This window comes from Henckelia pumila, chromosome 1, assembly GCF_033568475.1.
Source record: "Henckelia pumila isolate YLH828 chromosome 1, ASM3356847v2, whole genome shotgun sequence".
NCBI classification, from domain to species: domain Eukaryota; kingdom Viridiplantae; phylum Streptophyta; class Magnoliopsida; order Lamiales; family Gesneriaceae; genus Henckelia; species Henckelia pumila.
Window position 1 is genome coordinate 71,290,568 of NC_133120.1, and position 16,275 is coordinate 71,306,842.

Sequence of the window (16,275 nt, forward strand, 5' to 3'; positions counted from 1 at the left end):
CATTTAAAGAATGTCTCCATGAACAAGCCAATTATGTTAACAATTTTAAAAAACCAACATTAGATCCTTTTTCACAAACATATAATCCTGGTTGGAGAAATCATCCTAATTTTAGTTGGAGGAACGATAATAATGCACAACCTTCACAACAACCTTTTCACAATAACCAAAGTCATCAAGGTTATGCTCCTTATATCCCACCTCCAAGAAAATATTTTGGAGATGAAATTCATGAATACATTCAAAAGCAAGAGTCTAACAATATTCAAAACATTCAATCTATGAATGATTTGAAAGAAACTATTGCAAAATTTGCATCTGCACTTAATATTCATGAAAAAGGAAAATTTTCATCTCAACCACAACCTAATCCTAAAAATCAAAATCAAGAAAAATTTGATCAAGTAAAATCTGTTATTACTCTTAGAAGTGGTAAAATAGTTAATGATCCATATAGTGATGAAAACAAAGATCAGTCAAACTCAAAGAGTAAGGATGAAAATCTTGATACTTTCGAGAAAGATGATACTTTGAGTCCTAAGATTAAGAAAGTTGATGATAAATTATCTGAAATAATATGTGAGTCAAATAAACATGTTCCTTTCCCTCATGCATTAGTTAATAATAAAAAACAAAAAAATGATTCTGATATTTATGAAGTTTTTAAACAAGTAAAAATAAATATTCCATTATTAGATACTATTAAACAAGTGCCTTCTTATGCAATGTTTTTAAAAGATTTATGTACTGTGAAAAGGCAATTGCATGTAAAGAAGAAAGCATTCTTAACGGAGCAAGTAAGCTCTATTATTCAAAATAATTCTACCTTGAAATATAAAGATCCCGGTTGTCCAAAAATTTCATGTATTATTGAAAAAAATAAAATTAAAAAAGCTTTGTTAGATTTGGGAGCAAGTGTGAATTTAATTCCTTATTCAGTTTATGAAAAACTTAAGTTGGGAGATTTAAAACCTACATCTGTTACTCTTTTACTAGCCGATAGGTCAATCAAAATACCTAGAGGTATTGTAGAAGATGTATTAGTTTAAGTCGATACATTAATATATCCCGTGGATTTTATTGTCTTGGATACACAACCAATAGAAGTACATAACGAAATTCCAGTAATATTGGGACGTCCATTTCTAGCAACTTCAAATACTTTAATTAATTGTCGAAATGGAATAATGAAATTGTCTTTTGAAAATATGACTTTAGAACTTAATGTGTTCAATTTATGTAAACAACAAGTATTAATGAAGATGAAGATAAAGATGATAATGCAATAGAAACAATCGTGGAAGAAAATATACACCAAGAAAACTTAAATCAACAATCTGAAGTTTATTTAGTGGAAAGTTTTGATTCAAAAAATGTTTTTAAATCAAAGTTATTTGAAGAAATTAATGAACTTGAAGAAGTAAAAGAAAATGATCATCCAAAACTTGAATTAAAACCCTTACCAATAGAAATAAAATATGCTTTTCTTGGTGAAAATCAAACATATCCTATTGTAATATCTTCTACCCTCTTACCAAAACAAGAAGAAGATTTAATAACACTACTTAAAAAACACAAAAATGCAATTGGATGGACTTTGAAAGATATAAAAGGTATAAATCCTTTAATCTGCACACATAGAATTCACTTGGAAGAAAATGCTAAAACATATCAACAACCACAAAGAAGATTAAATCCACACATGAAAGAAGTTGTTAAAAATAAAGTTTTAAAACTATTAGATTCCAGAATTATTTATCCAATCTCGGATAGTAAATGGGTAAGTCCAACACAAGTAGTACCAAAAAAATCAGGCATCATTGTTATAAAAAATGAAAAGGGAGAATTATTACAAGCTAGGATTCCATCTAGTTGGCGTATGTGCATTGATTATAGAAAATTAAATGATGCAACTAGAAAAGATCACTTTCCGTTACCATTTTTAGATCAAATTTTAGAGAAAATGGCAGGTAATCCTTATTATTGTTTTCTTGATGGGTATTCGGGGTATTATCAAATACCAATATCATTAGAAGATCAAGAAAAAACTACTTTCACTTGTCCGTTCGGAACTTTTGCTTTTAAAAGAATGCCATTTGGTTTATGTAATGCCCCGGCTATTTTTCAAAGATGCATGCTAAGTATTTTTAGTGACATGATTGAAGAATTTGTGGAAGCTTTTATGGATGATATAACTGTTTTTGGAAACTCATTTGAAAACTGTCTTAAAAATTTGGAAGAAGTTTTAAAAAGATGTGAAGAAAAAAAATCTTGTTTTGAATTGGGAAAAAATGTCACTACATGGTTAAATCCGGAATTGTGTTAGTGCATGTCATATCTGAAAAAGGAATTGAAGTTGATAAAGCTAAGGCTGATGTTATTGCTAATTTACAATCACCAAACACGATCAAAGAAATTCGATTATTTTTGGGTCATGCGGGATTTTATAGAAGATTTATAAAAAATTTTAGCATAATATCGAAACCAATTTCAAATCTTTTAACAAAATATGAACAATTTGAATGGACTCAAGAATGTGAAACTGCTTTTAAAAAGATAATTAATCTTTTAACTACATCACCTATTTTACAACCTCCTGATTGGTCTTTACCATTTGAATTAATGTGTGATGCAAGTGATTATGCTGTAGGAGCCATGTTAGGACAAAGAAAAGAAGGTAAACCTTATGTGATCTATTATGCAAGTAGAACCTTAAATAGTGCTCAAATCAATTATTCAACAACTGAAAAAGAATTACTTTCAGTAGTGGTTGCATTAGATAAATTTCGATCCTATTTAATTGGTTCTACTACTATTGTTTATACTGATCATTCTGCCATAAAATATTTATCAAATAAATAAGATGCTAAGCCGAGATTAATAAGATGGATTTTGTTGTTACAAGAATTTGATCTTGTAATAAAAGATAAAAAAGGAAAAGAAAATGAAGTAGCCGATCATTTATCAAGAATAATTTCTGAATCATCTCAAAATGAAATACCAATAAATGAAAATTTTCCGGATGATCAACTATTTTATGCTACTACTATGCATTGGTTTGCTAATATTGTAAATTTTCTTGTGACAAATAAAATGTCTTCTCATTGGAGTTCATAAGATAAAAATAAATTCTTGAAAGAGGTCAAAAAATTTTATTGGGATGATCCTTATTTGTTTAAGTATTGTCCTGATCAAATTTTTCGATGATGCATACCCGACAATGAGGTAAGTAGTGTCATTAAATTTTGTCATTCTGAGGCATGTGGAGGTCATTTTTCGTCAAAGAAAACAGCTGCAAAAATCTTTCAATGTGGATTTTATTGGCCTTCTTTATTCAAAGATACACATTCTGTAACGACCCACTGTATCAAGACGGGTCTTTTCAGCATGCTTTTGTCCTCACTCACACGCACCCTGAGAAACTTCCCAGGGGGTCACCCATCCTATAATTTCTCCAAGTTAAGCACGCTTAACTATGAAGTTCTTATGTGATGAGCTCCCGAAAACAAGATGCACCTTCTTTTCGGAAGCTCATCACATAAGAACTCCAAAGTTAAGCGTGCTTGATTTGGGGCAATTATAGGATAGGTGACCCCCTGGGAAGTTTTCCAAGGTGCGTGTGAGTGAGAACATAAGCACGCTGAAAAGACCCGTCTTGATACAGTGAGGCGTTACAAATGGTATCAGAGCTGACCTCTCTTAGTACGGTATGGTTCGGGGACGAACCAAGCGGAAGCTGGTGGGCATGTGACGCCCGGGGCTGAGGAGGCAGGGAGTGATCACCGGTGCCAAGAGGTTGCACGGACAATGAGCGACTCCTGGTAGGCTTCTAGGCAGAGGGAGATATGAATGAACCGATCTCGTGCCGGAATGAGAAGGGATTCTGAGACTGTGTAGGTATGGGACTACATAGTTGAGGAGGGCTTAAAAGATTTCATATGTACTGCTCATATCAAGAAGGTGCATCTTTTTTTCGGAAGCTCATCACATAAGAACTCCAAAGTTAAGCGTGCTTGACTTGGGGCAATTATAGGATGGGTGATGTAGTGACCCTGCATGGAATCACCTACTAACTGGCAACTAATAGCATGCATTAAACTTAATACATCAAAATACTTAACAGAGTAAAAACGTGCGGAAACTTAACCAAAATTTACATATCAGCTTATTAATATAATCCAGGCTTAAATCTGTAGTGATACAACCATATCGAAATTCTTAAAAGTAAACATTATACAGCTAATAAATCATGCTGTATAAAAACTTTCAAAGCTCCTGCTCCCTAGTCCTGCCTTGAACTACCAGCTCCGTCCATCCTGCGACCTGCCCCATGGAATAGGGTGTCCAAGATAACAACTAGGACGTGAGCGCTACGCCCAGTACATAGACATGAGTAAACATATGTATATAATGCATGCAACATGATGACTGGTACAAGATCATCTGAAAAGTCATGCTCAGAACCGGCGCCATATGAGTGCTGCCACCGCACGGATCAACCTCTGGGTGCAACCACACTCGTCTAGTACACCAGAGTAGACAGACATAAATGCCCCCGCCGTCGCGGTACTCTCAGTGACAGACTATCGAGTATAGAGCTGAGCGGCTCTATAATCAGGTATAACAAGGTATAGGCTCAACGTGTATATGCACATGACATATGGATATAGAAAGCGGTAAATCATATATCATGCCATATAATAATGCCAAATAAATGCAACATATAAACATGTATACTCGCTGGCAATCTCAGTCAATGTGTACGTACCTCTAGGCTAGTTCAAGTATAATAGGATCCTAGGTTCCAAGCCTATATTCAAAAGTTCACCGTATCACTACATAAATTCTATAAGCTTTAACTAAGCTAATAAGTACTCCCAAAACTTAAATAGATTCCCGGACCATACCTTCGTCCGTAGTTAGCCCTTTGGAGTCGCTAGTCCCGGATGACTATAACCACACCTTGGTTATTCCAGAACCTCTATTATAACCGATAGGGCCCTCAAGTGTATATCTCACACTATATAACTGAAGAAGGAAACTCGGGAATTCGTAATTGAAAATGAACTCTGAACGGCCCTATTTATAGCCAAATTTCTCGGCCAGGATCGGAACTTCCGATTTCGGGATCGGAGCTTCCGATCCAGCTCATTGCGTGCATGTCTGCCACGCCAGGATCGGAACTTCCGATCTACGATCGGAACTTCCGATCTGCTCTATGACCGACACTTGTCAAAACTCGCGACTGAGTCATCGATCATTTTTGACAACTGGGGATCGGAACTTCCGTTCCAGGATCGGAGCTTCCGTTCCGATCGGAGCTTACCATCCGGGATCGGAACTTACTATCCGGCCCAAAATGAAAAAGCCCAAATTTTACTTCTGAAGTCCAATAACACTCCGAAATTGGTTAAATACCAACCCTTAATCATGTTTAACATATTATTATCTTAAAATGGTATCTGGGTTACTACATTCTCCCCACCTTTAGATATTTCGTCCGCGAAATAACATCTAAAGACAATAAAGATAACAATATGAAACATCAAACTATGTCTTATTACAACAACGGTAATTACATCTTATATGGTAATCAAAAATACAAAGCAAACAACTCAGGATATTCTGCTCGCATACGACTCTCAGTTTCCCAAGTTGCTTCTTCAACGCCTCGGCGCTGCCACTGTACCATCACAAGTGGTATAGTCTTGTTCCGAAGAACTTTCTCCTTCCTGTCTAGGATACAGATTGGTCGTTCAACAAAAGACAGATCTGGCTCTAGCTGAATATCAGTAGATTTAATCACATGAGATTCATCAGCTATGTACTGTCGAAGCAACGACACATGAAAAACATTGTGTATACTGGAAAGAGATGGCGGTAAAGCCAAACGATAAGCAACATCTCCGATCTTCTCCAGTATTTGGAAAGGCCAATGTAACGAGGAGACAACTTGCCTTTCACACCGAATCTCATCACCTTCCTGAAAGGTGATACTCGCATAAAAACATATTCGCCAGGCTCAAACTGAAGTGGCTTGCGGCGAATATTCGCATAACTGGCTTGTCTATCTTGATTAACTTTGATCCTATGCTTGATCAAATCTACCTTGTCTACAATCTGCTGCACCAATTCAGGACCCTCGACTTGCCGTTCCCCGACTTCATCCCAGAATAACGAAGTACGACACCGTCGACCATACAATGCCTCAAAAGGTGCCATATCAATACTACGATGATAACTGTTATTGTAGGCAAATTCAATCAAAGGTAACTGATCCTGCCAAGATAAACCAAAATCCATGACAGAAGAACGTAGCATATCCTCCAGCGTACGAATAGTGCGCTCTGACTGCCCATCAGTCTCCGGATGATACGCAGTGCTCAAACTTAGAGTGGTACCCAACGCCTCCTGAAAACTACCCCAAAAACGTGAGGTAAATCGTGGGTCTCTATCACTGACTATGCTTATTGGAATCCCATGTAATCGCACTATCTCCTGGATGTATAAACGTGCCATGCGATCATAAGAATACTCCCGGTTATAAGGAATAAAGTGTGCTGATTTCGTCAAACGGTCAACAACGACCCAGATAGCATCACACTGACGTGACGTCATAGGTAAGTGGGTGACATAATCCATAGTTACGTGCTCCCACTTCCATTCGGGAATCTCAAGATTCTGCAGTAATCCACCTGGTCGTCGATGTTCAGCCTTGACCTGTTGACAAACCAAACATCTCAAAACAAACTGATAAACACTTTGCTTCATTCCCTTCCACCAGAATCTAGTTCGCAAGTCCTTATACATTTTCATACTTCCAGGATGAACTGATAATCGACTCCTGTGAGCTTGAGATAGAATATCATTCCTGAGCTCCGCAACATTAGGTACAACCACTCTATTGGATAGGCACAATAAACCATCTGCCTGAAAATGGAATCCAGATGTATTAACTCCATTGGCTAGACGTGCCAATCGCTGAGTCTTAACATCAAATATCTGAGCATCTCTGATCCGAGAATACAATGCTGGCTCAGATAGAATAGTATACAAACGAATCTCATTCCTCCCTTTCTTGTGCTTGAGCGTAAAACTCAATGAACAGCACTCTTGAATCATATGAGATATTTCATTAGTCTGAAGTGCAGACAGTCTCACCTGCCGACTCAAGGCATCAGCAGTAAGATTAGCAGAACCTGGATGATATTTGATTTCACAATCATAATCCTTCAGGAGATCCATCCAGCGTCTCTGTCGCATATTCAACTCTGCCTGAGTGAATAAATACTTCAAACTCTTGTGATCCGTAAATATCTCAAATTTCTCGCCATAAAGATAATGTCTCCAAATCTTGAGCGCAAATACAATGGCGGCTAACTCGAGATCATGCACTGGATAATTACTCTCATGCAACTTCAACTGTCGAGAAGCATAGGCAATAACATGTCCATGCTGTGTTAAAACACATCCTAACCCCTGACCAGAGGCATCAGTATAGACAACATAACCTCCTGATCCAGAAGGTAGAGCTAGCACAGGTGCAGTAGTAAGACGTCTACGCAGCTCGTGAAATGACTCCTCACAATCCGAGGACCAAATGAAGGCAACATCTTTCCGTGTAAGCTGAGTCAAAGGCCTGGCCAACTGTGAAAAATTCTCGATGAACCGACGGTAATATCCCGCTAGACCCAAGAAACTACGAATCTCAGCAACCGTCGTCGGTCGAGACCAGTTCAGCACTGCCTCTATCTTACTAGGATCAACAGATATCCCTTCATTAGAAATCACATGACCGAGAAATACTACCCGATCAAGCCAGAATTCACACTTTCTTAATTTCGCATATAGCTGCTTATCTCGTAACGTCTGTAAAACAATCCTCAAATGTTGTGCATGCTCATCCTTGTCATGAGAATAGACAAGAATATCATCTATGAAGACGATGACAAATCTATCCAGATAATCTCGAAATACCTGATTCATCAGATTCATAAAGACTGCTGGTGCATTCGTCAAACCGAATGGCATCACCAGAAACTCATAATGCCCGTATCTGGTCCTGAAAGCAGTCGTAGATATATCTGAGTCTCGTACCCGCATCTGATGGTATCCAGATCTCAGATCTATCTTCGAATAAACAGAAGTACCCTGTAGTTGATCGAACAGATCATCAATCCGCGGCAAAGGATACTTATTCTTGATGGTGACACGATTCAACTGCCTGTAATCAATACATAATCGCATCGATCCATCCTTTTTCTTGACAAATAAAACAGGTGCTCCCCACGGAGAAATACTCGGACGAATATATCCCTTATCAAGCAGATCTTGCAACTGCTGTTTCAATTCCCTCATCTCTGACGGTGCCAGACGATAAGGTGCTCGGGATATAGGCGTAGTTCCTGGTACTAGATCAATACCAAATTCAACCTCTCGAACCGGAGGAAAACCAGGAATCTCATCAGGGAATACGTCAGGAAACTCGCTGACAACCGGTAGCTGATCAATACCCGTACTACTCATGGACATATCAACTGCATAGATGAGGTAGCCCTCCCCACCTGACTCCAAGACATGACATGCCTTCAGAGCCGAAACAAGTGGCATCGGAGGTCGTGCACCCTCACCATAAAAGTACCAACTATCACCCTCAACGGGATGAAACTGTACCAGGCGCTGATAACAATCCACAGTAGCATGATACAAAGTCAGCATATCTATTCCCAAAATACAATCAAAATCCGTCATCGCTAATATCATCAAATTAACCGATAACACATTACCCTCAAATTCCAGAAGGCAACCCATCACTAGACGCTTAGTTACTACCTTCTGCTCCAACGGAGTAGATACAACTAAATCCATATCTAATGATACGTAAGGTAATCTATGTCTCTTAACGAAGCGACTAGAAATAAAGGAATGCGATGCTCCAGTATCAATTAATACAAGTGCAGGAATACCACATAACAAGAAGTTACCTGCCAACATGCGATCGCTTCCCTCCGTAGCCTGCTCCTGAGACAGAGCAAACACCTGCCCTTGAGTCTGGGGACGATAACCAGAAGAACTCTGTGGTGCTGGCTGCTGACGTGGAAAAATAGAAGCTTGAGATCCAACCTGGGATCCCGATCCACTAGCAGAACCCATGCGCTGAGGACAATCTCTCCGCAGATGTCCCTGCTGACCGCAAATATAACAAGCACCAGTAGCTCTCCGACATGAAGCTGCAGGATGCTTCCCTCCACAATGGCTACAAAACTCCTCCTTCTTCTTCTTCTTCCCAAAACGGAACATACCTCGTGAACCACGAGATTCAGATGAAGTAGTAGGAGTAGAAGAAGACGTAGGTCCGGATTGCACAACAGATTGAGCTTGAGGCTCAACAAATCCACTAGGCTATGCTGGCATCATCAACTGTCCACGCCTGTTTCTGGTCTTCACAAGACGGCAACGGTTCACCAAAGTCTCATAAGACACCGGGTCATCACAGACGACAACCTGAGAGTAGATATCTTGGTTCAAACCTTGTAAAAAGATATCATATTTCGATGCATCACTCTCATTAATATGAGGACTGAAAGGTAGCAGATCAAGAAATCGCTGCTGATACTGATCAATAGTCATTGATCCTTGCCTCAAAGTAAGAAACTCCATAGATCGTGCTTGGCGAACAGCCGGAGGAAAATACAATTTCTGAAACTCCCGACAGAAATCCCCCCAAGTCACCTGTCCTCTCTCAGTACGTGCCTGAGCAACCTTGGCATCCCACCAAAAACGTGCTCTATCCTCTAGAACGAATTCTAGAACTTCCAGTTTCTGCTCCTTAGTACACTCAAAAGCTCGGAACGTGCTCTCAAGTTTAGACATCCAGCTTCTAGCTTGTTCAGGATTCTCGCCTCCCACTAAGGGTTTCGGTCCTACCTGCATAAACTTATTAATAGTATAGCGACGTCGACCCTCATGAGAACGATGTTGATCATCCTGATGATGATGGCGACGATGATGATGACCACCTCCCTGGCCAACACTACCGTGACTCTTGTCAGCCATATCCTGAAAAGAATTGCACATTAAAATCCCAAATGCGCAAGAATTACTCAAGACTAAACTAAATCCCAAGTACTAATCCCAAAATCTATGCATGCTCTGATACCAAAAATGTAGTGACCCTGCATGGAATCACCTACTAACTGGCAACTAATAGCATGCATTAAACTTAATACATCAAAATACTTAACAGAGTAAAAACGTGCGGAAACTTAACCAAAATTTACATATCAGCTTATTAATATAATCCAGGCTTAAATCTGTAGTGATACAACCATATCGAAATTCTTAAAAGTAAACATTATACAGCTAATAAATCATGCTGTATAAAAACTTTCAAAGCTCCTGCTCCCTAGTCCTGCCTTGAACTACCAGCTCCGTCCATCCTGCGACCTGCCCCATGGAATAGGGTGTCCAAGATAACAACTAGGACGTGAGCGCTACGCCCAGTACATAGACATGAGTAAACATATGTATATAATGCATGCAACATGATGACTGGTACAAGATCATCTGAAAAGTCATGCTCAGAACCGGCGCCATATGAGTGCTGCCACCGCACGGATCAACCTCTGGGTGCAACCACACTCGTCTAGTACACCAGAGTAGACAGACATAAATGCCCCCGCCATCGCGGTACTCTCAGTGACAGACTATCGAGTATAGAGCTGAGCGGCTCTATAATCAGGTATAACAAGGTATAGGCTCAACGTGTATATGCACATGACATATGGATATAGAAAGCGGTAAATCATATATCATGCCATATAATAATGCCAAATAAATGCAACATATAAACATGTATACTCGCTGGCAATCTCAGTCAATGTGTACGTACCTCTAGGCTAGTTCAAGTATAATAGGATCCTAGGTTCCAAGCCTATATTCAAAAGTTCACCGTATCACTACATAAATTCTATAAGCTTTAACTAAGCTAATAAGTACTCCCAAAACTTAAATAGATTCCCGGACCATACTTTCGTCCATAGTTAGCCCTTTGGAGTCGCTAGTCCCGGATGACTATAACCACACCTTGGTTATTCCAGAACCTCTATTATAACCGATAGGGACCTCAAGTGTATATCTCACACTATATAACTGAAGAAGGAAACTCGGGAATTCGTAATTGAAAATGAACTCTGAACGGCCCTATTTATAGCCAAATTTCTCGGCCAGGATCGGAACTTCCGATTTCGAGATCGGAGCTTCCGATCCAGCTCATTGCGTGCATGTCTGCCACGCCAGGATCGGAACTTCCGATCTACGATCGGAACTTCCGATCTGCTCTATAACCGACACTTGTCAAAACTCGCGACTGAGTCATCGATCATTTTTTACTACTGGGGATCGGAACTTCCGTTCCAGGATCGGAGCTTCCGTTCCGATCGGAGCTTACCATCCGGGATCGGAACTTACTATCCGGCCCAAAATGAAAAAGCCCAAATTTTACTTCTGAAGTCCAATAACACTCCGAAATTGGTTAAATACCAACCCTTAATCATGTTTAACATATTATTATCTTAAAATGGTATCTGGGTTACTACAGGTGACCCCCTGGGAAGTTTTCCAGGGTGCGTGTGAGTGAGGACATAAGCACGCTAAAAAGATCCGTCTTGATACAGTGGGACGTTACACATTCATTTTGAAAATCTTGTGAAAATTGTCAAAAAATGGGTTCAATTTCAAAACGAAACATGATGCCTTTAAATCCAATCATGATTATTGAAATATTTGACAGTTGGGGAATAGATTTTATGGGTCCATTTCCATTATCTTTTGGATTCACTTATATTTTAGTGGCTGTCGATTATGTTTCAAAATGGATTGAAGCAATTGCATGTAGAACTAATGATCATAAAGTTGTGAAAAAAATTTTGAAGAAAATATTTTTAGTCGATTTGGAATACCTAGAGCTATAATCAGTGATGGGGGAAGTCATTTTATAAATAAATTATTTTTTTCGTTGTTAAGAAAATATGGTATTACATATAAAGTTTCTACTCCATATCACCCTCAAACGAATGGTCAGGTTGAACTTACAAATAAAGAAATAAAACAAATTTTGGAAAAAACAGTCAATCCAAATCGAAAAGATTGGTCTTTAAGATTAAGTGATGCATTATGGGCATATAGAACTGCATTTAAAACATCATTGGGGATGTCACCATATAAATTAGTTTTTGGAAAGCATTGTCATCTACCTGTTGAAATTGAACATAAAGCTTATTGGGCAATTAAAGCGTTTAATACTAATTTAGATGATGCATCTAAATTAAGAAAATTGCAATTAAATGAACTAGAAGAATTAAGAAATGATGCATATGAAAATGCAAAGATTTATAAAGATAAAACAAAAGCATTTCATGATAAAAATATTATGAGGAAATCTTTTGAAATCGGACAAAAAAATTTACTTTATAATTCTCGCTTGCATTTGTTTTCAGGAAAACTTAGATCGCGATGGTCTGGACCATTTATTGTTACCCATTTTAAATTTATATCAATTCAAAACTTGGATTTTCTATTTCAAATCGAACCGGCGGTATAACGGCTAAAAAAACAACTATCCCAAAATCCTCAACATCAATTATCAACTCCAAATCATCACAAAATTCGAAATTACCTTCAACCAAAAATATGGACATTTTCAAAAATCATCCCAAAAATTAGAAACATGTTCAAATGACGATCTTTTGTCGATCCGTCTTAGATATGCTATCGTCGTCTATCGTAGAACATATCTAAACAATAATATTCCAAATCCAAAAACATCTAAAAAATAAAACATGGTAGAACTTAATAAAAATTACATCAGAACGAAGCTTTCGAAGCAGTGATCGCAAATATATGATCAAATCTGAATTCTACCGGACGGATCATCTTTTACTCGGATCTTGGAGCTTCAAAAACCAAAAGAAATGGAGGCAGGCGGTTTGGGGAAGATGAAGATACATGCGCACACGCCTAATACATACATACATATATATATATGCATATTGACTTTTCAAAGTCAATTTTGCACTTTAGCCCCTAAAGTCTTCCAAAAATTGACATTCAGTCCCTAATCAAAAAACAACTTCTAATTCATTCCTTGAATTATTAGAATCTCAAAATTTATATCTTAATCCCATAATTTCACGAATTAAAATAATTTTGGGGCCTTATAATTCTCCCCCTCTAATAAATTATTTCGTCCTTGAAATCGCATACAATCTGATCACATAAATAATGATCTAAAAGAATTTGTACTCAATCTCATCTCCATAAAGAGATTCGGATATTTCGATCTCATATCTTGTTCTAGCTCTCAGGTGACTTTTCCACTCTAATCTAAGCCATTAGTATTAACAATCAATTTAAATAGTATAATCTACATAATCAAATCGAATATAGTAATAATGGTTATTATCAATAACATTGATTCTATTGATAATTAGCATTAACAATCAACATAATCATATTATAATATGATGATGTCGAAATTTTTCCTCGGGTTCGGTCTGGTAGAATGGATCCTCCAAATCTTCTATGAAACAGGTCGGGTCGGGTATCAATGAAATCTGCGCAAGCAACAGCTAGGTCAAGGGGCGCCGAAGGTGTTTTCGGAATGACCCCTCCGATGCCTAAGTCAGTGTCTTGAAGGCAGAGGATATGATTAATGCAAAAACTGAGAGATATGAGTGCGTGAATTTAAAAGTGAGAGTGAATGTGTGATGAATAATGAGTAGTGGATAATGAATAATGAATAATCACAACCATAACAATACCTGTATTTATAGGGGAAAAATAGTAAGTTACCTAGTCAAATTATAAAATGTCCTGGACTAGGACTCTTCATCCATTGGTCCCTTTGTAAGCTTATCTCTATCTCGTGAATATTTGAAAATATCCAGGCTTATCTCATATATATCAGAGTCCTACTTGAACTCGAAAAGAATACTTGCGGCCCATTAGAAACAACCTAGATCGGCCCATAATGACCAGCCCTGGTCAAAGTCCAACATAGTCCAAACTGGGCTGGACCTTGACATGTTGGGCCATATCGGATAGACCAATTATAAACGGGCTCGGGTTGAAATATTTTCTCGGGGTAACAATAGTACCTCCCTAACTGGTCTAAAAGAAGAATGAATTTAGACCAATAATGTAGACTTGACCCCTAACTACATGTGCTTCCTTTGGACGAACGGTCTAGATGAAGGTCTGATTAGAACCGAGCTCGAACAAAGAGCAATAGACGACAATCTGATGAAACTGAGTGCCAGACCTGCCTGGGCTTTGAATACCACTGACGTGGGCCACTGAGGTGGACTTTGAGTTCCCGACCTGTCTGGGCTTTGAATTCCACTGATGTGGGCCACTGAGGTGGACTTTGTGTGCCAGACCTGCCTGAGCTTTTTAGTTTCACTTATGTGGTCCTTGTCTTCTAGACCTGCCTGGGCTTTTGAGTTCCACTGATGTGGTCCTTGAGTGCCAGACCTGCCTGGACTTTTGAGTTCCACTGATGTGGTCCTTGAGTGCCAGACCTGTCTGGGCTTTTGAGTTCCATTGATGTGGTCCCTGAGTGCCGGACCTGCTTGGGCTTTTGAGTTCTACTGATGTGGTCCTTGAGTGCCAGACCTATCTGGCTTTTGAGTTACACTGATGTGGTCCTTGAGTGCCAGACCTGCCTGGGCTTTTGAGTTCCACTGATGTGGTCCTTGAGTGCCAGACCTGCCTAGGCTTTTGAGTTCCACTGATGTGGGCCACTGAAGTGGGCTTTGAATGCCAGACCTGCCTGGGCTTTATAAAGTGTTGAACCATAAATTGGGCCTTATTGCTAGATTGCATGCCCGATATGATATAATTGGGCCTTCCAGCGAGATTGCATGTCCAATGACGTAAAATAACCCAAACAAAAATTCAAGAGAAGAGAAGTCCAACAAATTTGATCACAAGAAAACAAACATTTAATTTTGATGGTAGAAGATGCCTCAGAATATTTTAAATAATGATAATAAATAAAAATTTAATAATTAAATTCAAACATAAAGATAATTGAAATACTTATGTCGTTCACGCGTTGTCGCTGACGTGACTTTGGATATATAGCAAGATAATATCTTCTATACTTTGATCAAAGAACCAACTTGATGTGGCAAGAGAAAATCGATCTCAACCGCCCAGAATGTGCGTCAAGATGTTATGAACTCGTGATAAAAATTTCAAATAATTTCAACGGTTAGACTTTTCGGAATGATTTTTTCAAGAACACTACTCAAAAATTATGCGAGCAGATTGTACTGCAGCTCAGCGGTCCGAACCACCTTTTACAAAGCCCCAAACTTCAGATCAAGATCTTCACCGTTCAGATACTTGATAACATGATCTTAAATACGCATATCAAATTTGAACTCAATCCGACGGTTAAAATAATTCATATGATTTTTTCAAGATTCTGATATGCAAGACCTACGAAGAACACACAGAAGCTGTGCGAGCAAGCAATGTACGTTTGGCGGTCTAGATCGGATTGTACAGATTTTCAATCACGATCTTCACCGTTCATATTCTTTTAAACATATTAATAAATATTTTTGCAAAATTTGAACACACTCCGACGGTTCAATTAATTCTTATGATTTTTGCAAGTTTTTGATGCGCAAGCCATGCGAAAATATATAGAAGCTGTGCGAGCGAGCAGCGTATGTTTGGCGGTCCAGATATGGTTGTACAAATCACCAATCACAATCTCCATCGTTTATATCCTTGCAAACATATTAATAAATATGTCTGCAAAATTTGAACCCGATCCGACAGTTCAATTAATTCTTATGAGTTTTTCAAGTTTCTGATGCGCAAGTCATGCGAAAATATATAGAAGCTATGCGGGCGAGCAACATATGTTTGGCGGTCCAGATCTGGTCGTACAAATTACAAATCACGATCTCCACCGTTCATATCCTTGAAAACATATTAATAAATATGTTTGGAAAATTTGAACCCAATCCGACGGTTCAATTAATTTCAATGATTTTTGCAAGTTTGTGATGTGCAAGCCATGCGAGAATCCGAAATTTGTTTCTTCTCTTGTACTCATCATCTTAACCCTTTGTTTTCAAATTTCCACAGACGGCGCCAATTGATGATGTCGAAATTTTACCTCGGGTTCGGTCTGGTAGAATGGATCCTCCAAATCTTTTATGAAACAGGTCGGGTCGGGTATCAATGAAACCTGCGCAA